We start from the raw sequence: 21,243 nt of genomic DNA, 5'->3' as shown, positions 1-21,243 counted from the left end.
AGGATTAAGGTCTTGACAGTGCACAAGTACTCCCTGAATTCCTTGTATGTGTTAGGCTCTGGAAACACAAAGACAATTTAAAAAAAAAAACCACCCACTTTCTGTTCTCTATGTCATCTTTCTTCCAGAGGAAAAAGACATACACACTGTTTCAAAACAGTGCACTGTGACTCACAATAAAAAGTGAGTCAATACCACCAGGGTGGCTATTGTTATTCGTTTCCAGCAGCCTTGTGCAGTGTACTAAAGGCAGGATACATGATTTTCTAAGAGGTGGGGTCTGTTCCCCCTCCCCTTGAATCTGGGCCAGCCCTGTGACTGGCTTTGACTAATAGCATGTGGCAGAAGTAACATCGGGTACTTTCCAAGGCCAGGCCTTTCAGAGATCTGCAGCCCCCACTTTTGTTCCTCTTGGAAGCCTGCCATCATATAAGAAGTCAACTACCCCAAGGTCACCATGCTATGAGGAAGCCCAAGTTACCTGCGTGGAGAGAGGCCATGTAGGAGAGCACTGTGGTACCAGATTCATGAGCGAAGTTTTCTTGGACCTCCCATGTGGTAGGCGGACGCCCTAACCACTGGGCCAAACCCTTCTCGAACCCTCATATTTATGGCCAGCTTGTTTTTGACAAGGTGGCAAGGACCACTCAACTGGGAAGAACAGCTCTTCAACAAACTATATTGGGAAAACTGGATCTCTATTTACACACAAAAGAAGGACCCCGATGTCACACCACATACAAAAATCACCTCAAAGTGAATCAAAGAACTAAATATAAGAAGTGGAACTATCAAACTCCGCCAAGTAAATTTAGGTAAGCATCTTCAGGACCTTGTTTTAGGCATTGGTTTCTTAGACTTTACACCCAAAGCAAATCAACAAAAGAAATAGATAAATGGGACCTCATCAAAATTAAAACTTTTGTCCCTCAGAGGACTTTACCATGAAAGTAAAACGATCAGTGCACACAGTGGGAGAAAATATTTGGAAACCACATATCTGATATAGGTTTAATATTCAGAATATATAAAGAAATCCTTCCACACAATAAAAAGACAAGCAACCCAATTAAAAATTGGGCAAAATACTTGAATAGACATCTCTCCAAAGAAGATATGAAATGGCCACAAAACACATGAAAAATTGCTTAACTGCATTAGCCATCAGTGAGATGCAAATCAAAACTACAATGAGATACCATTTCACACCCATTAGAATGGCCACTATTTTAAAAAAACGGAAAATAACAAGTGTTGGAGAGGATATGAGGAAATGGGAACACTGTTCTTTGATGGTGTCAATGTAAAGTGAGGCAGCCACTGTGGGAGACAGTTCAGCAATTCCTCAGAAAGCTAAGTACAGAAATTCCATATGACCCAGCAATCCTGCTACTTGGTATACACCCAAAAGAATTGAAAGTAGGGACTTGAAAAGTATTTGCATAATGCTGTTCATAGTGGCATTATTCACAATTGACAAAAGATGGAAGCAACTCAAATGTCCTTCAACCAATTAATGAATAAATAAAATGTGGTATAGACATACAATGGAATATTTTTCAGCTGTAAAAAAGGAATGAAATCCTGATACATGCAATAACATGGATGAATCTTGAAAATATCATGTTGAGTGAAATAAGCCAAAGAAGATAAAATACTGTATTATCTCACTGATTTGAAACAATTACTATAAGCAAACTCATAGCTGAAATCTAGAATTTAGATTACTAGGGAATGGGGTGGGGATAGGAATAGGAAATTAAGGATTAAAACAGGGAAGCAGGGAAGCAGACTTGGCCCAGTGGATAGGGCATCCGTCTACCACATGGGAGGTCCGCGGTTCAAACCCCCGGCCTCCTTGACCCGTGTGGAGCTGGCCCACGTGCAGTGCTGATGTGCACAAGGAGTGCCGTGCCATGCAGATGTGCCCCCGCGTAGGGGAGCCCCACACACAAGGAGTGCACCCAGAGCGAAAGAAAGTGCAGCCTGCTCAGGAACAGTGCTGCACACACGGAGAGCTGACACAACAAGATGACACAACAAAAAGAAACACAGATTCCCCTGCCGGTAACAACAACAGAAGCGGACAAAAAGAAGAACACGCAGCAAATGGACACAGAGAACAGACAACTGGGGCGGGGGGAGAGAAATAAATTTTTAAAATCTTAAAAATAAATAAATAAAACAGGGAAGCAGACAGGGCTCAGGTGACTGGACTCCTGCCTACCACATGGGAGCTTGCTGATTCAGATCCCAGTGCCTCCTAAAGAAGACAGCGAGCTGGTGCAAGGGGCAGGCATGGCAAGCTGATACAACAAGAGACACAAGAAAAACATAATGAGAGACACAGCAATGCAGAGAGTGGAGGTGGCTCAAGCGATGAGGCACCTCCCTCCCACATCAGAGGTCCCGGGTTCAGCTCCCAGTGCCTCCTAAAGAAACAAGGAAGGCGAACAGACACAGCAAGTGAAAGACAACAAGGGGGTAGGGAGAAATCAATAAAATAAATCTTTGGAAAAAAAAAGGATTAAATGTACAGAGTTCTATTTGGAGTGATAGAAATGTTTTGGGGGGAAACGGACTTTGGCCCAGTGGTTAGGGCGTCCGTCTACCATATGGGAGGTCCGCGGTTCAAACCCTGGGCCTCCTTGACCCGTGTGGAGCTGGCCATGTGCAGCGCTGATGCGCGCAAGGAGTGCCGTGCCACGCAAGGGTGTCCCCCGCGTGGGGGAGCCCCACGTGCAAGGAGTGCGCCCGTGAGGAGAGCCGCCCAGCGTGAAAAGAAAGAGCAGCCTGCCCAGGAATGGTGCCGCCCACACTTCCCGTGCCGCTGACGACAACAGAAGCAGACAAAGAAACAAGACGCAGCAAAAAGACACCAAGAACAGACAACCAGGGGAGGGGGGGGATTTAAATAAATAAATAAATCTTTTTTTTAAAAAAATGTTTTGGGAAGAAATGTTTGTGATGGTAGCACAACATTGTGAACACAACTAATAGCACTTTATGTATCTGGATGTTATTAAATGGGGAAATGTTAAATTGTATATTTGGTAACAGCATCACTTTTTTTTTAAATCCATGGGGGAGGGGAAAAAAAGCTATGTCCCCTCTTGCATGTTTTTAAACTAATAACTAAAATTATTTTTCACAGGTTAAAAACCACTTCCAAGACCACACTTTCTGGCATAATCTTTATTAGAGACATGCTTTAAATATATTTTCATCAAAACATTGTAGCTACAGATTTAGCTTTTCAGTAAATGTACAATATCTGCCAAAGCTCACTGTCAAACCAATCAGTTAAACTGATTTTCTGCCAATATGAAAATCCACCTTATTTCTTAAAAATTTCTATAAATGTGTTCATTTTCATCCCCATAACAACCATCTAGTGACTCAATTCTATCTTTATGACACACAGGTGGCATAATGGTTAAGAGCACAAATTCTAAAAGAAAACTGCCTGGGTTCAAATCCTGATTTCACTCCTTAATGGCTGTGACCTAGGGCAATCGAACCTCATCTATAAAAGGAGGATATTAAGTCTCTACTTTATAGATTTGATAAGTAGTAAATGGGTTTATTATTCCTAAAGCACTTAGAATAGTGCCTGGCACATAATTAGCTTTAAACATTGTTTTAAAATAAAATAAATACCATGAGTCTACAGTAAGACACTACCTCCTTCAGTTATTCTTACCTAACCTCTTTTTTGCTTGCTCTGTCAGGACCAGAGCATTTTGGTTTTTTATATCTCCAGGCAATACACCATAGAAAGGCCCAGAGTGGATGAGAGGTGTGACTTGGTTTTGTAAAGGCCCAAAAGGGGGACAATGAAAACAAGAGAGTTAAAAAGAATTTAAAGAATCCAGACTTGCAGTCTGCTTTTGGAATGACTACCTACCTATCTATGGAAGTTGAGGATCTGGAAATGGATTACCGTACAGCTATTCTCTGATGTACCCCCATTCCAGGATCCCTGCCTGTTTCAACACACACTCCCTGGACCGGTTCAGAGCTAGGTCTAATTCCTGGAGCCCCATCCGCAACTCCACCCCTTTCTCTCCAACTTAAGAAAGCACAAGAGATAGCATGTTAGCAAACAGGATAAACTTGAAATTGCTCCAAACCATTCAAATGTAAGTCATTTGCAAATTTTAGTGCTTTTAGTTGGAGGAGTAGATTTGCTGTGACTCAGTGCATAGTGAGGGCAATACAGAGTGGATCAGTGGATAGGGACATGCGTGGGACACCTAAGGAGGCTGCCGGGACCCAGGCTCCCGAAGTCCTCAGCATGCAGTGCCTGCATGACCCAGACATAAGTTAGAGGCTAACAACCCTCTCCAGAGGGGAGAGAATGCATAGATGGTATCCTAAACTATAATCTCCCCAAAGCAGTAACCGTCCTTGGTAGTGGAAACGTCACCACACCCCATGTATTTGCTTCACGTGACCCTAGCAGGAACTCTGTTCTCATACCCTATGGACGGTCCTTGTTTCCTTGTTCTGAAACCCCTTACATTTCACCCCGTATTTTCTCATCTGTGCAGAGCGCTAATGTCAATCATTCTTTGGCCATCAAACAGTCTCTCCTATTCCTAAGTCTCAATAAAGCTTACGCCTGACTAAATGCCAGATGTGTTCTTTGGTCTTGCGGCCTCATCAACTCATCCCCTTGGGGAGTTGGGTTGTAACAGAGGCCATTCATGAACCATTATGAATTTAAAAAAAAAAAAATCCTAATCCATGTCCTAAAAAGGAAGGCTAATTTCCTAGGGCAGGTGGGGAGCTCCCTCAGCCTGGAGACACCGGTGTCATCTGGGCTATCAGCCAGCAGCCACGCTTCTGAAGGGCAAATCAGGCGGTGTGTCTCCTTTCAGTGGGTACCCACTGCCCTTGGAATAAAGTCTAGGTTCTTTAGCAAGGCACCGAGGGACCCCATAATATGAACCCTGCCTATTTACCCACCCTCATGTCCTGCAATTCTCTCAATATCTCTCTACGCCTCAGCCATGCTGAGCCCCTAGCAGTTACTGTTGCCATCCTCTGCTAGATCTGTAATGGCTATAAGATCATTCCTCCTCAATTTGTTCTGCTGGTGAAGTCTTAACACCCCTTTAAGGCTCTCCTTTACACCTCCGCTGCAAAGCCTTATTGAGCATCTGCCATGTGCCTGTCACTGTGCTGGGCACTGAGGATACTGGAGAAAAAGACAGACATTGGAGAATTAAGTGCCTCTCTGAGTCCCCATAGCAACCTCTGCTCATGTTTAGGGTACCCATGACCTCAGTATTGTAATTGTCTCCTCCACAAGGCTATGAGCATCCTGAGTGTAGGATTTCTTTTATTCATCTTTTAATTCCTATTATTCAGCCATGAGATGCATCAATAAATGTTCGTCAGATGAATTTACTCACTAAGGAGTCATCAAACATCTCTGTACCAGGATATAACAAGGTGCTGGTTATATCATAGTAAGCCAAAAACACCATCCCTGTTCTCTTGGAACCTTGCAGTTTCATGGAATAACAAAGCACTTGACTAAATGAATGATGTATGAATGAGAGAATTAATTAATAAATCAAAGAGGAAATTGTGCTCCTCCCCACCCTGGATGAAGCAGTCTAGAGCAGGAGATGGATAAGAAGTAAGAAGTCCAAGTCTAAGTAGTCCACAGAAAGATGTTCTTTTTGACCTTTCTCTTATTCAAAATTTGAAGGACAGCAAGGAGTCAAGGAAAGAGCATAGAATCTAGAGACTAACTTAGATTTGAATCTTAAATCCACTACTTATAAGCCATGTGACCTTAGACAACTCCTTTTGCCTATTTGTATCATTTCCTCGACTATAAAATGGGGATAATAATAATAATAACATATATCATAAGGGAATATGTTCAAATGAGATAATGCTTTTAAAAGCCCTTAACTTGGAGCCAGGCAGAGTTGGTTTTAGGAATTGGTACTTCCCATCACAGGTTCAGCATGAGAGAGTGTGTGCAAGTTCAGAAACACAGCAGGAGAGCCTGCTGAAGACATCCCCTCCCTCCAAGCCTGTGGTCATAGCCCTGATTCAGTTTTCTTACCTCAAGCCAGGAGCCAGCACCTTGCCCACCTGGCCCCATCCCCACCCCTTCTTGGCCTCCATCTCCCTTCACCGCCTCCTCATTCACTGTCCAGTTCTATGTGTTTACACATCTGTCTAAGGGCCTTAAAGGCCAGGGGATGCCTTACAGCACTTTACTAGCCTAAGGGGAGGGGTGGAAGTAGAGAGGGGCCATGGCAAAGATGAAGCAAAGAGCACAAACATTTATTGAGGCCTTACTATGTGCCTGCCACCTGCCTTGGTGCTTGACATTGTCTCATATCATCTTCATACCAGTACTATCTTACAGGTGGGGAAACTGAGGCTCAGGAAGCAAGCAGGACAGGTAGGATGGCAATTCGAGTCTGTAACTCCAAAATAATTTTCTTCTATGCCACATTGACTGCCAGCTTATAGGTAATTTATTAAATGTTTGTTCAACAAATGTCAGTTTTTGTGTTCCCAGTAAGGGCAGAAATTTAGTGGCCCTCCTTCCTGAGAATTCAGTTATAAGATCAAACAATGATGAATAAAGTAATAAATAATGACTGAATCAATGAATGAAATCCCTCAGATATCCATACCAGGAAGAAGGAAACAAATAACCTTGGGGAATCCGCCCTGCAAGAAGAAACCGTGAGCCTGCCTATCCTGGCCACAGCCAGGGGCACAGGGGCAGCCAGGGCAGAAGGGCAGAGGTGGGGCCAGGCAGAGGGAGGCAGACAATGGGGGGAATTGGGAGGCTAGGGGAAATGTGACAGAGAGGGGAGGACAGTGGCTTCATCTGGTTCCTCACTATGTCCCCGGGACGAGAAACCAGTGACAACCCCTAACTCCTGGCCAAGCACGCTGGGAACTTTATATGTGGGAAGTCTCTGCTCAACTACTTGAGCGACACCCACTTCACCAACTTTTCAAATAGAAGGTGTGGAATCCCAAAGTGGCCAATGCAGGAAGTTACTCTGGAAGGAAGGTTTAAAAGGAAGCACCCAAACTTCCCCCACACTTCCCGCCTGCTTCAGACCTCCTTCCCAGACCAACCCAGGGCCCTTTCTGCCCCAGTGCTTTCTGCTGCCACTGCCCCTTTTCCAGACAGCCAGACTCCCTCCACCTGGCCCCCCCGGCTCTCACCCTTACCTCAGGTGGGAGGCTGGAGAGGCTGTCCCAGGCAGACAAGCTGCTCCGTGCGTTCCTGGCGTCCTGAGCCAAGGTGCTGCTTCTGCTGCCCTGAAGCTCCTGCTGCCCTGAAGCTCCTGCTGCCCTGAAGCTCCTGCCCTCTCCGGCGCTCCTTTGACCCTACCCAGAATGAAATTATCCAGTTTCCCAAAAGCTCCGGGCCCAGGGGGAGGGAGCCTGAAGAAATCGCCTCCCAGCCTTGAGGCTGGGCTTGGGCTGGGCCAGCCACTCTTCAGTCTCACTAGCGGGCTGGCCCCCGGCCAGGGAGTCCTCCCCTCCGCCTGCCTGGATCTGAGCCAGGGAGCCTGAGACAGCCTCTCTCTGCTCTTCCTACCCAGGCACCACGGGCCATCCCTTCTCCAAGTTCTACCCTCCTGCGTTCTGGCTGACTTCTGCCCCCTGTCGGCTCCCTGGGAAAAGTCATGGTCTCTTGAGCACTCTGCATTTCGTTGAGCTCTGACAAGCCCCTTGGGAGCTCCCAAAGCCAAGCCTGGTACAGGGCACTGGTGAGCTGTGACTTGATGACCCCCCCACCGGCAGAGGCTAGTGGCAAGGCCCATGGGATCTGCCCACTGAAATGGTTGTACCTTGGCCCTCAGTAAAATAAGTTTTTGGTCTCTCATTCAACGCATTTTGAGAATAACCTGTGAATAACCTGTCATGTGCTAGACTCTGAAGATGAAGAGGTCGGTTAACTGGATCCCTGCCCACAAGCTCTATGAGGAAGACAGAGAAGAATCAAGGACTTCAGTGGATGCTGGCCCAAGATTCAGGTAGCAGGGACCTGGGAGGACTAGTCCTATGTGGGAAGTTAGTAGAAAGGCTCTTCAAGGAGATGGCATGCAAGATGGGTGGGTTGTGAAAGATGAAGAGAGGAATGCAGCACAGACAGACAGAAAAGGTGATGCAAAAGGATGGACTCTGATGGGAACTACTACAAGTTCAGGATCATGAGCCAGGAGGGCCAGTCCGGTCAGAAGGCTGGAGAGGCAGATAGTACCAGATCAGGACGGACCTTGTAGGCCTTGCTAAAGGGCTTGGACTTTATCCTCCAGGTGCTGGGGAGTCACAAAAGGGTGGAAAGGAAGAAAACCTAAGATCACATGTTAAATAGATGACTGGAACCTGCAATGTAAAGAATGGTTTGGAGGGGGCAAGACCGGGAGCAAGAAGACCAATCAATCTGCGCAAAGGTCAAGGTAACCCATCCTGAAGGCTTGAACCAAGTCCTTAGCAGCGGCAGAGGAATAGAGGAAGGGATAGATTCAGAGATGTCCTGATGGGAAGCTCTGTATACCCTTCTTAAAGTTAATCCATTCCTGCGGGTGTGGACCCATTTTAAGGAGGATCTTTTGGTGAGTAAGGTCTTAAGATGTGACCCACATTCAGAGCAGGCCTTTTTCTTTTTTCATTTAAAAAAATTATTCAAGTATATCATTCATACATGAACATACACAAGCAATAAGCATATAGTAAAACTTGTGAACTTACAAAACAAACATGCATAACATCATACAGGACTCCCATACATCACCCCATCACAAATACCTTGCATTGTTGTTAAACATATGAAACAAATTATGAAAGAGCAACACCAAAGTATTACTACTAACTATAGTCCGTATCTTATATTTGGTATATTTTACCCCAAACCTACCCTATTATTTTTTTTGTTTTTAAACCACATAATTTATCTAAAGCATACAACCAGTGGCATTTGGTATAATCAAAGAGTTGTGTATTCATCTCTTCTATCAATATTAGAGCATTTTTAATTCCTCAAAAAAAAACATACAAAAACAAACCTCTATCATACCCTATGTTAGTACTACTAAATACAAATCTTATGATATGCTTTCATCGTTTCTATTCATTTCCAAATATTTCCAAACAAATTTTTTTTACCTATTCTGCACAGATGAAAGCTCAGCTTTCCATTCTTTAACCACATTATATTCTCTGGTGACTTATATTCTAGCTATTAATTCCTCCATGAATTTGCTCAATATATTTGGCTCATAATAGCAAAATCATACAATATTTTGTGTCTTTTTGCACCTGGCTTGCTTCACTCAACATAATGTCCTCCAGGTTCATCCATGTTGTCATATGCTTCATGATTGCTGAATAATATTCATCATGTGTATAATCACAGTTTGTTTATCCATTTGTCAGTTGATGGGACACTTGGGTTGTTTCCATCTTTTGGCAATTGTGAATGTCTCTATGAATATTAGAGTGCAGACATCTGTTTGTGCAACTGCTCTCAATTCTTCTAGATACATACGTGTAGTACTATTTCCAGGTTACATGGTAGATCTGTATCTAATTTCCATAGGAACTGCCAAACAGATTTCCACAGTAGCTGTACCATTCTACATTCCCACCAACAGTGAATAAGCATTCCAATCTCTCCACATCCTCTCCAATGCTCGTAGTTGTCTGTGCTGTTTTTTTTAGTGTCCATTCTAGTGCGTGTGAAATATTTCATTGCAGCTTTGATTTACTTTTCCCTAATAGCCAGTGATGTTGAACATTTTTTAGTGTGTTTTTTTGCTATTTGCATGTCTTCTTTAGAAAAATGTCTTTTCAGGTCTTTTGCCCATTTTTTAATTTGTTCATTTGTCTTTTTATTGTTGAGTTGTAGGATCTCTTTATATATCATAGCTATTAGATGCTTGTCGGATATGTGATTTCCAAATATTTTCTCCCACTGAGTAGGCTGCCTTTTTACACTCTTCACAAAGTCCTTTGAAGTGCAGAAGTCTTTAATTTTGAGGATGTCCCATTTATCTATTTATTCTTTTGTTGCTCATGCTTTGGGTATAAGGTTTCAGAGACTCCCACCTACTCCAAGTTCCTGTAGATGTTTCCCTACATTATCTTCTAGGAGTTTTATGGTCCTGACTTTTATGTTTAGGTCTTTGATCTGTTTTGAATTGATTCTTGTATAAGAGTGAGATAGGAGTCCTCTTTCATTCTTTTGGTTAGGGTTATTCAGTTCTCCCAGCAACATTTTTTGAAGAGACTGTTCTGTCCCAGAAAAGTGGACTTGGTAGGCTTATCAAAAATCAATTGACCGTAGAGATGAAGGTCTATTTCTGAACTCAATTTGATTCCATTGATCGATGTATCTGTCTTTATGCCAGTACCATGATGCCATTTTCTCCCCTGAGATGGCTCCCTTGTCTGTTTGCTTGTTGTTTTTGCTTATTGTTTATGCTCGTTGTTTGCTCATTGTTTTTGTTTTGTTTTGCTCATTGTCTGCTCATTGACCATTTGTGTTTTTTTTCTCTTTAGGAGGCACTGGGAACCAAACCCAGGCCCTCCATGTGCCTCCCAGGCACTCAACTGCTTGAGCCAAATCCCCTCCCCCCCCCGCACCATGCTGTGTTTTTTTTGTTTTTTGTTTTTAATATTTATTTTTATTTCTTTCTCTCTCCTACCCCCCCCCCCATTGTCTGCTCTCTATGTCCATTTGCTGTGCGTTCTTCTGTGTCCACTTGCATTCTTAGCATCATGAGGAATCTGTGTCTCCTTTTGTGGTGTCATCTTGTTGCATCAGCTCTCCATGTGTGTGGCGCCACTCCTAGGCAGGCTTTGCTTTTTTCATGTGGGGTGGCCCTCTTTGTGGGGCATACTCCTTGCATATGGGGCTCCCTTACAGGGGGAACACCCTTGCGTGGCACGGCACTCCTTGCACGCATCAGCACTGCATATGGGCCGGCTCACCACACAGGTCAGAAGACCCTGGGTTTGAACCCTGGACCTCCCATATGGTAGGCAGATGCTCTATCAGTTGAGCCAAATCCACTTCCCCATCATGCTGTTTTGGCCATTGTAAATTCAAGGGCAGGAAGCATGAGCGCTCCAACTTCACTGTTATTTTTTAGGATATTTTAGGCTATTCGGGAACACATTCCCTTCCAAATAAATTTGGTAATTGACTTTTCTATTTCTGTAAAATAGGCTGGTGGAATTTTGATTGGTATTGCCTTGAATTTATAAATTAATTTGGTTAGAATTGACATCTTCACAATGTTTAGTCTTCCAACCCATGAACAAAGAATGACTTCCCATTTGTTTAAGTCTTCCTCGATTTTTTTTAGCAGTGTTTTATAGTTTTCTGGATACAGATCCTTTACATTCCTGGTTAAATTAATTCCTAGATATTTGAATGTTTTTGTTGCTATTGTAAATGAAATTTTTTTTCTTGATTTCCTCCTCAGCTTGCTCATTACTAGCGTATGGAAATGCTACTGATGTTTGCATGCTGATCATGTTTCTGAAGTGAAATCTGCACTAAGGCTTACTGGATATCCTTGTATGTGACGTTTCACTTCTCCCTTGCAGCTTTCATAATTTTCTCATTATATTTGACATTTAGCATTGGGAATATTATATGTCTTGATTCAGGTCTATTTGAATTTATTCTGATTAGAGTACACTAACCAGACTTCCTGGATATGTATATTCCTGGACATGTATATTCATATCTTTTATGAAAGTTGGGAAATTTTCAGCCATTATTTCTTCAAATACTCTTTCTGCCCCTTTTCCCATCTCTTCTCCTTCTGGAACTCCCATAACACATATGTTGATGTGCTTCTTGCTATATCCTTATTTTAACTCCCTAAGCCCCTGCTCAATTTTTCCATTCTTTTCTCTCTCTAATTTTTTCTTTTCAGTTTCAGCTGTTCTGCCCTCTATGTCACTGATTCTTTCTTCCATGATTTCAAATCAGCTGTTGTGTGCCTCTATTTTATTTTTAATCTCAGTTATTTGTGACTTTCATTCCCACAAGCTCCATTATATTTTACTTTTCTATCCAAGATTTCAAATTGTTCTGTGTTCACCCAGTGTCTTAATGTCTTTTGTTTCTTTAGCCATATTGTCCTTCAACTCCATGATTTTTTAGGAGGTGCCAGGTGGTTAAATGGAAGCAGGCACTCAACCACTGAGCTACACCCACTCCCCATGATTTAGGAGATTCGTATGAACCTCATTGATTAGATGTTTCAAGTCCTGTGTCTCATCTGGAGCTTTGATTTGTTCCTTTGCCTGAGTCATATCTTCCTTTTTATTAGTATGGCTTATAATTTTTTGCTGATTTCTAGTCATCTGATTTTGATTCTGAGATTACTCTGATGTTCAGTTTCTCTCTCTTGCCTAGGGATTTACTATTAAATAGCTATATGCTTTGACTCTTAGTTCAACTTGTTCTAGATATTTAGGATTGTCCCTGTTTAACTACTCAAACCAGGACTAAGGACCCAGTAATGGGGTGTAGTCCAGTTTTCAAGGGCCTTGAAGAGGGGGGCAGTAAAGTTACCTGATTGCCTCTTTTATTATTTTTTCCTTTTTGTACACTTTTCCAGTCTGCCAGCCAATGGCACTCTTTAGCAGACCTCTCAACTCAGATCCTAGGTGCTAGAGGGGAATGCATTCAGTGTAACTCTGCAGTGGGTTGTAGAGAATTAGTGTCCTTCAGGGCTGGCCAAGCCTCACAAATAAACCTTGCTCAAAAGCCGTTCTCCTCCCTTAGCTGGCTGCAGTTTCCCTCCTTCTGCCTCCTCAGCAATCAGCCCTGGGAAGTAGGCAGTAGAGAGGGTGTTTTAGAAGGCAAGTTATCTTTAGCTCCCTGCCAGCTCTTGTTGCAAACAATGTTATGGCCCCACCTGGCCTGGAAGTGTGAGACCCCATCAATGCAGCAAGTTTTCTGGCCAAAATCTGACTTTGTTGTAGGCTGTGTTCTTCCCTCTCCTTTTCCTGGGGAAGAGGACTTCTGCATGCCCCATCAATCCACAGTCTCTTCAGTCCACAGCTGCAGCAGTCTCCAGACTGCTGTTTGCTCCAAGGGTCAGGGGATGGGCACCAGCTGCTGTTGCTGCTGCTTTATTCATGGGATTTTCCCAGCCAGCTGAAACTCCTTCCCTTTGTCCCTCTCTCTTCTCGGTGGTGTCTTGCCTTCCCTTGGTGCCCTAAACCCCTGAGCAGCCTTCCATACAATCTTTTCCTGTCCTCCAGCTATTTTTTCTGGGAGAGAAGTGATCCTTCTTCCTCTCTAATCCTCCATCTTCTGAGAAGTTTTCAGGGTGTGTCTTATTGTTCTTACTGGAGTCCTTTATTAGAGAATGAAATTCAGACACAGAAGCAAGAAGCCTAAAGCAAAGAAACTTGGAATAGAAGGGAGAGATCAACAGACACCGCCATGTGCCTTGGCAAGTGAGAGGGGAGTCCAGGATTGCCAGCAGCTCATTTTCAGGAAGGAAGTATTATCTTGATGATGCCTTGATTTGGCCATTTTCATGGCCTCAGAACTGTAAGCTTGTAAGCTAATTAATTCCCTTTGTAAAAGCCAACCCATTTCAGGTATATTGCTTTCAGCACTCCAGCAAACTAGAACAGGTGTTAAGGGAGTAGCATTAATGGGAGCTGGTGAATGAAGAAGTCTATGATGAATCCCAGGTATCCAACTTGAACAACAAACTAGGTTGCCAGCTGAGCCCACACCAAGATAGGGAAGTCAGAAGGAAAAGCTAATTTGGAGAAAAGGATGAATTCAGTGCTGGACTTGTTGAATATGGGGCACAAGAGGTGAGATCCAGGTAGCAGTGGGACAAAAGAGGGCCATCACTCTAGGGAGACATGTGAGCTAGTGAATCAGTATTTAGCTGGCATTTGAAGAAAAAAAATTAACCAAAGGACTATTAACATATCTGGGAAGGGCCAGGCATGTGATTAAGGGGTATTGATCATCCAAGGACTGGCATCAGCAAGAAGCACCACCCCTAGGCATGAAGGGACAAGAACAAGCAGTGTTAACTTATCCAGTGAGAGCTGGAAAGGAACCCTGTCAGGAGCTATAGTTATAGATGGAAATGGCCAGTGCTGGGGTGAAGAGGGAGCAAGGGAAGAAATACCTGACTATTTCTTTTCTCCCACTTTTCTACTTCCGGATTCCTCTCATTGGCTGAGCTCAATTGGAAGCCAGAGGGCAAAGGAGCCCTTTGATGCAGCACAGAGAAGTCAGCACCCCATGGCACAGAGAAGGGCAGAGGATGAAGGGTGGAGAAATGTAGGAGTAATTAGCACTGAAATGGCAGCTGAAACCATGGGAATGGAGGAATGGATGAGGTTACTTGGGGAGAGAAATTAGAGGAACTTTAAAAGGGCACAAATGAATAAAATGGCACATTATATTATATATATTTTACCACAATAAAAAAAAGAAAAAGGCTTGAGGTTCTAGTACAGAACTCCCCAATACCAAGAAAGGACATGCAGAGCATAAAGCAAGGGAAAACAAGAGGAAAGGCCATAACAAAGAGACACACAAACTGCCCATCATAGGGACTGAGCAGGGTGATAAGATGCAGATGCCACAAAACTAGACAAGAAATGGAGAGGACATAAGAAGGTTTGGGAGCAGTGGGCTGGAGGGGTAACCTGGAGAGACACCCTGAAACACCAGGGATAGGTAGTTGAGACATTTTGTGGGGAGCTCATACTCACATATGAGGGAGTTGCACCCTCCTCTATTTTCTAGCTGAAGTAGTTGGCAAGATCATCTTCTAGGAGTTAGGGGGATAGAGGCTGGGTAGAAAATTTAAGGGAATAGTCAAATGTTTGAAAGAACAGAGATGGCCAAAGCTATGTAGATTATCACAGAGGGATGCTGAGAACCCAACCAGAATGGCACAGATGGAGAAGGCGGCAAAAGTGAGGAGCCCCAAGAACTAAGAAGCTTGGGAAAGCAGGTCCTGTGCTGACTGATAAAACAGTAAGATCAGTGCAAAATGGATGAGACCCAAGGTGGAGGCTGCTGGCACCAAGATGCTCCCAGAACTAGGCCTGAGTCTTCACACAAGTTGAAAACCATCTACAGAAAGAAAGTACTGCTCAGGACAGCTCTCAGCAGCTGTGCAAGTGCAAACTGAGAGCATCACTGAGGAAAGTGCTGGCAGTGCTCTGCCCCAGAACTATGGAGCACTTGGACTGTGGTAAATTTACCAAGGCCCTTTGGGGCCAGTGAGTCAGGCTTCTTTGCAATGCTATCCTGCCCAGCACTGTCTCTGCCTACCACCCAACATCCCAAAATCATGACCCCAGGGGGCCTTTTCCACTTGGAATTTCTAAAAATGTTTGTATTACTTCTTCTGTTTTCTTTTTTATTCTTTTTTTTTTCTTTTGTGTGGCTTCTTAATTGCTCAGGCAAACAACAGAGAAGGAGGATGGTAAGACTGATTCAGATTTGAGTGTTGCAGTAAAACAAGGGCCAGTCATCTATCCACAAACCTTCACCACAATCCCCTTTCTCTCAGAACTGTCCTTAGTGTGGCAGTTGGAGATTATTTTATGAATCCCAAAAAGAGAATGATTATGTTTGTAAACTAATATATTCCTCTGGTGTGATATCCTTTGATTGTATTAAATTCAGTTGAGGACACTTTGATTATATTACCTGGTAAGATTGCTGTAGGACTTTTTATAGGACTGTGTCATTGAGGTTTGACACAGGTTGAGACCCCGCCCCCCTTGCTGGGTCTGATATAAACACTCACTGAGCCAGATAGAAGAGGATAAAGGAACTGCCATATGGGAGAAAAGACTCCAAATTTGCCTACAGCTGAACTGCAAGGATAGAAGTCCTAAGAGACAAACCGTATGCCAGGAAACAGAGGACTATGGGATTGCTTAAACACAAAGCACCAAGAGACTGGGCCCACAGAGTAATTCAAGAGAAGGTGAGCCAGGAAACCTCGAATAGAGAGGCGGCCATCTTGCTTCGCCACATGGCAACACACCTGGGTCAACTGTAACTGACTGGTGAGAAAGCATCTCTGATGCCTTGATTTGGACAGTTCATGGCCTTGTAAATTTTACCCCCAAATAAATCCCCATTATATAAGCCAACAGGTTTCTGGTACTTTGCATCTGCACCCCTTTGGCAAACTAAAACATCTCCCCATACCATCCCTTGGGATTTTGACAGTCATATATATATTCTGTGACCAACATTGGTCATGGGGTGGGGCCAAAAAGGGAAGACATTTGGCCCAGACTGGGCCAATTAGTTTCCCTTGATAAAAGAAAAGATCTTCATGCAATTTAGTATCTCACAACTTTATCAAGTAATTCATGAACTGACCAGCATCCGATTCAGAAAGTAGAAGGGAACACCACTGAGGGAGTAGATAGGGGAAACTCAATAGGGTGAACAAAGAAGCAAGTGAGGAAATGTTCTGATTGGCTGACATTAGGTTTCCATTTCACATAAGGTGATCTTACAAGGTAGGGAGTAGATATCCATTGATTAATATAATATGTTTAACCATCCTTATAATCTGTCTATATTAGAACAAAACTAGTTTCTCACCAGGTAAAACACATCTGCAGGGTGTGCTCCATTTTCTCAGAAAACCCTTGCAAGTCAATTCTTTTTGTCATGTGGACAAGCACTTCTCAGAAAGGAGTGTTGTCCCAGCAATGCCAATGTGAGCGGCTATTTCCTTTTATTTACTAGTGCCCCCCTTTGGTCATTTTTCCTGTGATCTCATGGAAACTTGGCCAAAACACTCTGGCCACCACCATTGATTTCTTTTATTCTTAGGTAGTTGAATAGGCTCAGTCAGTTCTTTTGTTCCATTTTCCTTTGCATTTGATGTGTGTGTTTCTTTTCCTGATTGCAATGTGATTCATTGGGTGGCTATTGAATTACATTTAAGAATCTTGAAGTGAGAACTGGAGAGGACAGTTGAGTAAATTATGGGTACAGTCCTTTCTCTGAGTCAAGGTGTCTATTATTTTTATTTTTGCTTTTAGTCTCAGTCTACTAGAGACAGTCCAATTTCTATCTCTTTTTCCTTTTCATTAGCTATCTTAAGAGCAACCATCAGGAAGCAGATTTGGCTCAACTGATAGAGTGTCTGCCTACCGTACAAGAGGTCCAGGGTTTGGTACCCAGGGCCTCCTGGCCCGTGTGGTGAGCTGGCCTATGTGCAAAGCTGCCATGCACAAGGAGTGCCATGCTGTGTGCAGGGGTGTCCCATGCATAGGGCAGCCCCACGCACAAGGAATGCACCCCGCAAGGAGAGTCACCCCGTGCAAAAAAAGTGCAGCCCGCCCAAGAGTGGTGCTGCACACACAGAGAGCTGACACAGCAAGATGACGCAACAAAAAGGGACACAGATTCCCAGTGCCACCTGAAAAGAATGCAAGTGGGCACAGAAGAGCACACAGCGAATGGACACAGAGGGCAGACAACCAGGGTGGGGGGTGGGGGGAGAAATAAATAAAAATAAATCTTTAAAAAATAAAAAAAGAGCAACCATCTCTCAAGAGGGTGACAAGGAATTTGAACAGAATCATGAACCATAGTTTGTACAACAAGATATCAGAATATACAGACTGATAATCATAATTAAAAGTGTAAATCTAAACATACTCGTTTGTCCCCTTATTCTATTAAACAAAAAACCTAGGTCAGGAAGGAGGTGTGTCCACTGAAATGTTTAAGCTTAACTGATACCATGAATCACCTTAACTTGGTCCTTTAAAATAGTCGGGTTATTTATCACTGTGAAGATTTACTAACATAAATGCAGCATTGTTCATGGGCAGTCAGGGTATCTAGAGCCTGTCCATTTTTCAAGAGTACTGATGATAAGCTGTCACCTTCAGTCTGGAGGGCCTGACAGACATTTAGAACAGTATATTAAAGCTCTGAATCAGAACCCTAGATACATTTGTAACCGATTGCTCCAGGTCTTGTGTTCCTAGGGAAGGCATGATAGTGTGCATGAATAAAGAAACCCTGTATTATAGTAGGTCAAAGGATTTGGGGTGTTATCCCTCTTGTTGGTTTGAGAGCTGATGTATAAGATACTAAGTTTTGTGGGTTTTTTTAAAAGATTTATTTATTTCTTCTCCCCTCCCCTCGTTATTTTTATGCTCACTGTCTTTTCTTCTGTGTCTGCTTGTCTTCTCTTTAGGAAGCACCGGGAACTGATTCTGGGACCTTCCAGAGTGGAAGAGAGGTGCGCAATCTCTTGCACCACCTCAGCTCCCTGGTCTGCTACATCTCTTATGTTCTCTCCTCTGTGCCTCTTTTTGTTGCATCATCTTGCTGCGCCAGCTCTCTGCGCAGGCCAGCACTCCATGCAGTTCAGCAACTCCTGTATGGGCCAGCACTCCTATGTAGGCCAGCATTCCGTGTGGGCCAGCTCACCATGGGCCAGCTTACCGTTTACCAGGAGGCCCCGGAATCAAACCTGGACTCCTGTATTGTAGATGGGAGCCCAATTGCTTAAGCCACATCCATTTCCCAGATACTAAGTTTTCTGACAGGCATTTAGGGTAAACAACATAAGCAAGATCACAGGATCTAGTCCAATTTATAGGTAGATAACAAAACCATGCAGTTATCTGCAGTTTACAAACGGGATGAAAAATAGCTCAGTGAACAGCAGCAGAATCTGATAATGCACAGAAGTGTGCTTTAGTTTTCCTTTGAAACACAAATTCTCCCTATAGTCACACTCCTTTTGATCAACAATAACCTCAAAATAACTATTCTTAATCATAAAACAAGGCTGGTTTCATTAGATTTGGCCTGATAATTTACATAGGGGCAGCCAAGAAGGGTGGTTTACTGTAGAGGCCCTTTTAAGTTTGCTTTGCTGGTGGTTTTCATAAGGAACTTCTGATCAGCCTTATAAAAGCCTCTGAGGCTAGGATGCCAAAGCCAAGAACTCAACACCAGATTTTACCTGCACTACATATAGATTTGGGTGAATTCCTCTTTCTCAAAGTTCCCAAAGTATCGTATACTTCTTATGCTTGTCAGAAAGTAACTTTTTGACTGACCTATAAGACTGGGAATCCTGGAGCCAGGTACCAGACTGGTTTTTCTAAGAGGGTTTTGTAAGCATTAGCTTCATGAAGTCAACCTTCATTCCTTAAAAGGTTCTGGTCATATCTGATTAAATGAGCATGAGTCTCAAACATGATTTTCCAGTCAAAGCCTTGGTTATATAACCAGTGTCTCCAATTATGTCCTGTTAACAAAGAAGACAGATTCTGATTAAACATATAAGAACCATTGTTTTGCCATAAAAATAAGAATATTTAATAAGTTTTCAAATTCTAGAGGTTCCATGCAGGGAGGAAAAAGATAATTTTTTTAATCAATTATAGATAGCTTAAGGGAAAAGAGTGGATTCCTTGTATCTAGAAAATAGAATAAAATTTCAGCAATAATAAAAAGAAAAACTATTGTCATTCTTTATCAGTTCATTCAGTCCTACATAATTCATCCTCATTCCACTCAATCTTATATTAGCAATCTCATGAATTCATTGGCTTCTTCAGTAGAATTCTGGAATCTTGTCTCAGTCCAGTGGTATGGTCTCAAAGTTATTTAAGCAATGTCATTAGAAGACTGTATCCCAGAGTATCTGGCATAGTCCTTTCCATGGATGTCTGAGATATCGTTTTGGTTAAAGACAAAGCAGACACACTCTGGCCTAAAGCTGATTGCAAGTATTTTCAGGGAAGCATCGGAATAAAAATTGTCTGTAGATGAAAAAAGACTTAAAATGGTTGTGGTTAACTTATCACTGTTTTACAAAAGTGAAAGTTCTAATGAAATTTCATTGCAAAGATAATTAAATTGAGAAGGAAATGTGGTTATTTCTGTGACATGTGACTTTTTAAAAAAATAACATGTAACTTTTAAAAGTTATGACCAATAACCCTATACTGTTATCTTATATCAGGCAGATCAGTACTAGGACATCTCATGGACAATGAGGATATTGACAAATCTCTAGAAACTTTATACAATTTTTTAAATGTTTATATTAATAGCATTTTACTCATACAAGTTTAACCAACAGAAGGTAAGCAAACGTTTTTTAATTTGTCAACATTTCCCATGAAACTCACAACATATCAAATAAACCTAATTATTTCTAGCACCTCTCTTTTTACAAAGTGAAAGAAAAAAATCCTTTGTGATTTTCCAAAGGGTTCTCTGAAAAAATCCAAAGATAGTCTGAGATCAATAAGATGTCATTTAGGCTTTGATTTGGGGAAGCAAAATGTCAAAGAATTGACAGGTTTGAACATTGTTAAATAGGAGGATCATGGGTCACTATGAAACAATATTTGATTCCCTCCTTAACCAAAGTGACAATAAAAGATTCTAAAAATAGGAGTTAACATAGTTCTTTCAAAATTGAAAAGACTTGTTCTTCTATAATAAAAATCCAAAAAAGGATCATCATAAGGTCAATATAAAACATAAAAGATTATTCTGATAAGATACAGAATCTTTGCATTCCAAGCTGATAACTCAGATCGTTAAAGAAAAACCTTCTACAGCCACTAAGAGCAGACCAATAATCCAAGAAAGCGATGTCATTCTAACAGAACGCCTAATTCTACTTTTGCATAAAGATACTGTCAATAAGAAAACTCTTGAAAATCATATAAGCTGACCTGGATCACAATAAATAAAATTCTTTTTCCATAAACCTCTACAACTTTCTATATCCATTCAGGTTTTGTCTTACACGTTCTGGTTTCTCATTCTGCAGCAGTCATTATACTTTAGTACAAAACTACTCTTTTTTTCCTTAACAAAAATACATCCGGCATACCTTATACATTTAAGTTAGCAAAAAAGATCTTAGAAAGTCTTCAAGCCAACATCCTACAAAACACAATTGTTCTGGGGCCGTGAGGCCGAGGCCGCCGCGGGCGCTCACAGGCCGCCGCGGGCCCCTGGCGGCGATGGGGACAGAAGTCCTAACGCGCGCACTCGTGCTCCACCTCCCCGGCGGCGGGCGAGACGCGCGGGTGGTGCGCCCTCGGCGGGCTGGAGAGGCCTCGGATCCCACCCATTTCTACTTTCAAGCTAACGACGTTGGTAATGATTAACGTAATGAAAGTTTGCTTCAAGTGGGGCACTACCGT

The 21,243-nt window shown here is 42.6% G+C and overlaps 1 protein-coding gene and 1 long non-coding RNA gene across 2 annotated transcripts in view; one reads left to right on the top strand and one right to left on the bottom strand.

The window, feature by feature from the left end:
- The window catches only part of RHBDL2 (rhomboid like 2), a 45,751-nt gene extending 38,420 nt beyond the window's left edge, over positions 1–7,331 (bottom strand). The window contains exon 1 of the mRNA XM_004467117.5: positions 7,225–7,331. The gene's annotated coding sequence lies outside the window, so the exon portion shown is untranslated. The remainder of the gene's footprint in view (positions 1–7,224) is intronic.
- A 270-nt stretch (positions 7,332–7,601) lies between these two features.
- LOC131279790 (uncharacterized) lies at positions 7,602–20,807 on the top strand. The gene is made up of 4 exons (XR_009187246.2): positions 7,602–7,769; positions 7,933–8,036; positions 8,319–8,462; positions 18,258–20,807. It is a non-coding gene; the product is annotated as an uncharacterized lncRNA (long non-coding RNA).
- The last annotated feature ends 436 nt before the right edge of the window (positions 20,808–21,243 follow it).

The sequence above is a fragment of the Dasypus novemcinctus genome, chromosome 9 (assembly GCF_030445035.2).
Source record: "Dasypus novemcinctus isolate mDasNov1 chromosome 9, mDasNov1.1.hap2, whole genome shotgun sequence".
In the NCBI taxonomy this organism is placed as follows: Eukaryota; Metazoa; Chordata; class Mammalia; order Cingulata; family Dasypodidae; genus Dasypus; species Dasypus novemcinctus.
Note: the sequence above shows the minus strand (reverse complement) of the source record. Positions and strands in the feature narration are given on the sequence as shown.